This window comes from Genypterus blacodes, unplaced genomic scaffold (assembly GCF_046128005.1).
Source record: "Genypterus blacodes isolate CSIRO-AG114 ecotype Tasmania unplaced genomic scaffold, CSIRO-AGI_Gbla_v1 ptg000310l_1, whole genome shotgun sequence".
Taxonomy (NCBI): domain Eukaryota; kingdom Metazoa; phylum Chordata; class Actinopteri; order Ophidiiformes; family Ophidiidae; genus Genypterus; species Genypterus blacodes.
This window is the reverse complement of record NW_027467099.1, coordinates 12,143-18,213: the sequence shown is the minus strand read 5'-3', so window position 1 is coordinate 18,213 and position 6,071 is coordinate 12,143.

Below are 6,071 nucleotides of genomic sequence, written 5' to 3'. Positions count from 1 at the left end.
TGTGTTTACCTTTTTTCCTAATTTGGTGCCATATGAGGGCGGGAACCTGATCCAGACCATAAACGCAGCATGGAGGCACTGGCCGGTTAGGGTTGGGGTTGGGGTTGGGGGCAATGATGAGACAAACATCTCATCATCACCCAGAGCACGGGCCATCCATACTGCACAAGTCCAGAACAAGAACTTACCTCTCATTAAGGCCTGATGGCCATAATGTGGAGAGTTGGAAGATCCATATTCTCTCCTGCCTCCTTCTCTGCGGTACAGGCCGGTGTAGGCTTTGCTGTAAAACAGAGAAAGAAGCAAAACAAAACTCCAACCATGCGGGCGCAGGTGAAGGATTACATTAAGCACCAGTCAAACATTTCCCTGGATTGGATGGGAGTAAAGGGGGATGTAAACATAGGAGTAATAAACTCCTCTTCAAAGGAATGCAGGTCTGCTGTTCCTGTCTTATTTTCCTGTTTCTCCATCCAATCCAAGAGGCCCCCACTTTTTTTCAACATCTCCGTGAAGACAACATTCGCCTGCTCAGGGGGGGTCGAGGCCCACCAGTCAGCGTCCATCACATCATCCTCCGTGTCAGATACAATACAATCTGATTCATCACAGGATGGCAGTGGTGATCCGGGTTGGGATTCACCGTCACAGGATGGTAGAGGTGATCCGGGTTGGGATTCACCTGATGACTGACTGTGATAAATCTGGGCAGTGGGAGGTGTCATACTTACCCCTGATGTTGATGGAAAAGAGGGAGGGGTCACCTGCGGCACATCAGGGTCCTCAGTCACTCCAAGTCGGAAGTGGAGCGCTCCCTCTACTTCATCCAGGGTTTGGGGGAGCAGTCTTCTTCCCAATCTGCATTTGGCCCACTTGATGGCCACCAGCCAAGGAGCCTGCCAATCATTAGAACATATACTGTTCAATTTGGCCAGTTCTGATTTAAGGCTATCCTCATAATGATCTCTAAGAATGATCATCGTATTGACGGCCCAGAACTGTGCATTGCCCTCTATTAATGATTGTGTAGTAGCAGTGGGGGATGCAGGCTTAATAATGCCACAAAGATGATCCTGAATCCTACCGATTGTGACCGGTTGATCCTTCAAGCCCACATTATTTTGGTGGTGCACTAACTTTATGATCTTAAAGATCGATCGCACTTTCCGGGAAAATTGAGGATCATCCGACTGAGGCACTGTGTTTTGTTGTGGGAGTGGCAGGTTGCGCCGTTCTCCGCGGGGATCCGTCCATTTTGGACGTTTATAAGGGGCCCGTGTGTTTGTTTGTCTGTTTGTGCACTTTTGCACAGGACGCGGCTGCACGGTTCGGGAGCGAGCTCGTGAGCGCTGTCCTGCTGATCGCTGTCGGCGGGCGGGTCCGCCATTTTGTTTGTTGACATACTGGTGTCTGCGGCCCGCAACACGCTGTGGCAGCGGTGCCGCACAATAATAGGGCCGACTCCAGTATGCCTCCTCAGGCCATCGTTCCTCCCTCCGCCTTGCCATTAATGGCTGCGGCCCAGCGCCATCGCTCGAAGCCGCGTCGTGCACTCTGAACCCCGACTCGTAGTGTCGGGATTCCCAGCGTCCTCTCCCGGGACTGCGTGGACGAGTCCAGCCAGGGCGAGACCGGCCATCACGGGACGGAGGCAAGAGTGCGTGTCCCACCACGTCACACCGCCGATTGCCCGGAAGTTCCCGAGCGATCACGAAGCCAGCATCGCCTCGGTAACGCCCGGCCAACACGTCAGCATACGAGCGGCGTCTGTTCGGCCACGATAAGTGCCGTCCAGTACCCCTCTCGGGTGGATGTTGTTCTTGCGGAGCGAATCGCTGTGGATTCCTCCGTCTTTTGCGAGAGACAAGTGTCCATTCGCCATCGTGCGCATCCATTTCCGGTATGTCACAGTATTTAAACAATCCACAAAACAGTATTTTTATGACTTTTAAGTTAAATACTTAGCTTGTATTGGAGTCCCAGATGTTTGGTTTTATCTCCTATATTTTAAATATTCTCAACAAGATCTCTAGCAACGTTTCGACTTTTAATCAGTCTTCCTCAGGCTGTCTTGTTGATTGTGTGTGTTCTCTCTCTGGAAGATCAGAAGAAAGGGGTCAAGCTGCAGGTAGGACTTCCGGTTCAGCTCAGCGGTCTGCGTGGCCGGAAGGGGAGGATCGGTTGTCCAGGTGACGTCCATGTGTTGACTGCCACATTCCCAGCATCGTCTCACCCGATTGGTGGACATCTACCTGTGTTAGACTGAGCCTTTGACAAATGATTTCCATACACACAACACAATAATAACACTAATTTATTAAATTTTAAACTTTAAATGAATCAGCATGACAGAGATACAATATTAAGCATTCTCTTTAAACTGATTTGCACTGTTTTTTATTGATTTTAATGTTTTTATTTATTTATTACACTCTCCTCAACCTTTTAAAATTAATTAAAGTTGTTCCCGTTTGTTATTGTGTTCAAAAAACATTCTATAAGTTCTAATTAACTTTCCTGCCTGTGTCAGATACAGTTGCATCTGTTTGTCCACAGGATGGCAGATACAGTTGCATCTGTTTGTCCACCGGATGGCAGCGGTGATCCGGGTTGGGATTCACCTAATGTTCTTTTGAAACAACAATAAACTACAACTGTGAAAACATCATGATCATGTCAATTTTATTATTATATTATTAATTCCTCAGAACCTGCATAATTTTAGTTATACTATTATGACCTTTAATGCCCTGTTAGTTTTATTCCATAGCCCCAGTCTAGGTTTGATAAGCCCTAAGTAACCATAATAAAATGTTTTTATGTTCTTTAAAGCTTTTTAAGGTTACCACAAAGATGTTAGGGTTAAAATCAAGCTTAAGAATTAGGGTTCAAATTAATGGGGGTTAGGGTTAACTTTTAAGGTTAAGTTTAGGGTTAAAGGTCAAGGTTTAGTGTTTTAACTACTCAGTAACCCTACTAAAAAGGTCTTTAAATTGTTTTGAGTTTATTAAGATCCCCACATAGAGGTTAAGTTTAGGGTTAAGATTAGGGTTAGGGTTACATATTTTAGGTTAAAGTTTAATGTTAATAATTAAGGCTGTTTTAGAGGCTAGATGATCATGATTGTGTTTTTAAATTTGGGTTTTATGGGACCCTGTTTAGGGTTATTGATGTTAAGATTAGTTTGTTGAGGAGGGTTTAATTTTTAAAGGTGTGTTTACCTTTTTTCCTAATTTGGTGCCATATGAGGGCGGGAACCTGATCCAGACCATAAACGCAGCATGGAGGCACTGGCCGGTTAGGGTTGGGGTTGGGGTTGGGGGCAATGATGAGACAAACATCTCATCATCACCCAGAGCACGGGCCATCCATACTGCACAAGTCCAGAACAAGAACTTACCTCTCATTAAGGCCTGATGGCCATAATGTGGAGAGTTGGAAGATCCATATTCTCTCCTGCCTCCTTCTCTGCGGTACAGGCCGGTGTAGGCTTTGCTGTAAAACAGAGAAAGAAGCAAAACAAAACTCCAACCATGCGGGCGCAGGTGAAGGATTACATTAAGCACCAGTCAAACATTTCCCTGGATTGGATGGGAGTAAAGGGGGATGTAAACATAGGAGTAATAAACTCCTCTTCAAAGGAATGCAGGTCTGCTGTTCCTGTCTTATTTTCCTGTTTCTCCATCCAATCCAAGAGGCCCCCACTTTTTTTCAACATCTCCGTGAAGACAACATTCGCCTGCTCAGGGGGGGTCGAGGCCCACCAGTCAGCGTCCATCACATCATCCTCCGTGTCAGATACAATACAATCTGATTCATCACAGGATGGCAGTGGTGATCCGGGTTGGGATTCACCGTCACAGGATGGTAGAGGTGATCCGGGTTGGGATTCACCTGATGACTGACTGTGATAAATCTGGGCAGTGGGAGGTGTCATACTTACCCCTGATGTTGATGGAAAAGAGGGAGGGGTCACCTGCGGCACATCAGGGTCCTCAGTCACTCCAAGTCGGAAGTGGAGCGCTCCCTCTACTTCATCCAGGGTTTGGGGGAGCAGTCTTCTTCCCAATCTGCATTTGGCCCACTTGATGGCCACCAGCCAAGGAGCCTGCCAATCATTAGAACATATACTGTTCAATTTGGCCAGTTCTGATTTAAGGCTATCCTCATAATGATCTCTAAGAATGATCATCGTATTGACGGCCCAGAACTGTGCATTGCCCTCTATTAATGATTGTGTAGTAGCAGTGGGGGATGCAGGCTTAATAATGCCACAAAGATGATCCTGAATCCTACCGATTGTGACCGGTTGATCCTTCAAGCCCACATTATTTTGGTGGTGCACTAACTTTATGATCTTAAAGATCGATCGCACTTTCCGGGAAAATTGAGGATCATCCGACTGAGGCACTGTGTTTTGTTGTGGGAGTGGCAGGTTGCGCCGTTCTCCGCGGGGATCCGTCCATTTTGGACGTTTATAAGGGGCCCGTGTGTTTGTTTGTCTGTTTGTGCACTTTTGCACAGGACGCGGCTGCACGGTTCGGGAGCGAGCTCGTGAGCGCTGTCCTGCTGATCGCTGTCGGCGGGCGGGTCCGCCATTTTGTTTGTTGACATACTGGTGTCTGCGGCCCGCAACACGCTGTGGCAGCGGTGCCGCACAATAATAGGGCCGACTCCAGTATGCCTCCTCAGGCCATCGTTCCTCCCTCCGCCTTGCCATTAATGGCTGCGGCCCAGCGCCATCGCTCGAAGCCGCGTCGTGCACTCTGAACCCCGACTCGTAGTGTCGGGATTCCCAGCGTCCTCTCCCGGGACTGCGTGGACGAGTCCAGCCAGGGCGAGACCGGCCATCACGGGACGGAGGCAAGAGTGCGTGTCCCACCACGTCACACCGCCGATTGCCCGGAAGTTCCCGAGCGATCACGAAGCCAGCATCGCCTCGGTAACGCCCGGCCAACACGTCAGCATACGAGCGGCGTCTGTTCGGCCACGATAAGTGCCGTCCAGTACCCCTCTCGGGTGGATGTTGTTCTTGCGGAGCGAATCGCTGTGGATTCCTCCGTCTTTTGCGAGAGACAAGTGTCCATTCGCCATCGTGCGCATCCATTTCCGGTATGTCACAGTATTTAAACAATCCACAAAACAGTATTTTTATGACTTTTAAGTTAAATACTTAGCTTGTATTGGAGTCCCAGATGTTTGGTTTTATCTCCTATATTTTAAATATTCTCAACAAGATCTCTAGCAACGTTTCGACTTTTAATCAGTCTTCCTCAGGCTGTCTTGTTGATTGTGTGTGTTCTCTCTCTGGAAGATCAGAAGAAAGGGGTCAAGCTGCAGGTAGGACTTCCGGTTCAGCTCAGCGGTCTGCGTGGCCGGAAGGGGAGGATCGGTTGTCCAGGTGACGTCCATGTGTTGACTGCCACATTCCCAGCATCGTCTCACCCGATTGGTGGACATCTACCTGTGTTAGACTGAGCCTTTGACAAATGATTTCCATACACACAACACAATAATAACACTAATTTATTAAATTTTAAACTTTAAATGAATCAGCATGACAGAGATACAATATTAAGCATTCTCTTTAAACTGATTTGCACTGTTTTTTATTGATTTTAATGTTTTTATTTATTTATTACACTCTCCTCAACCTTTTAAAATTAATTAAAGTTGTTCCCGTTTGTTATTGTGTTCAAAAAACATTCTATAAGTTCTAATTAACTTTCCTGCCTGTGTCAGATACAGTTGCATCTGTTTGTCCACAGGATGGCAGATACAGTTGCATCTGTTTGTCCACCGGATGGCAGCGGTGATCCGGGTTGGGATTCACCTAATGTTCTTTTGAAACAACAATAAACTACAACTGTGAAAACATCATGATCATGTCAATTTTATTATTATATTATTAATTCCTCAGAACCTGCATAATTTTAGTTATACTATTATGACCTTTAATGCCCTGTTAGTTTTATTCCATAGCCCCAGTCTAGGTTTGATAAGCCCTAAGTAACCATAATAAAATGTTTTTATGTTCTTTAAAGCTTTTTAAGGTTACCACAAAGATGTTA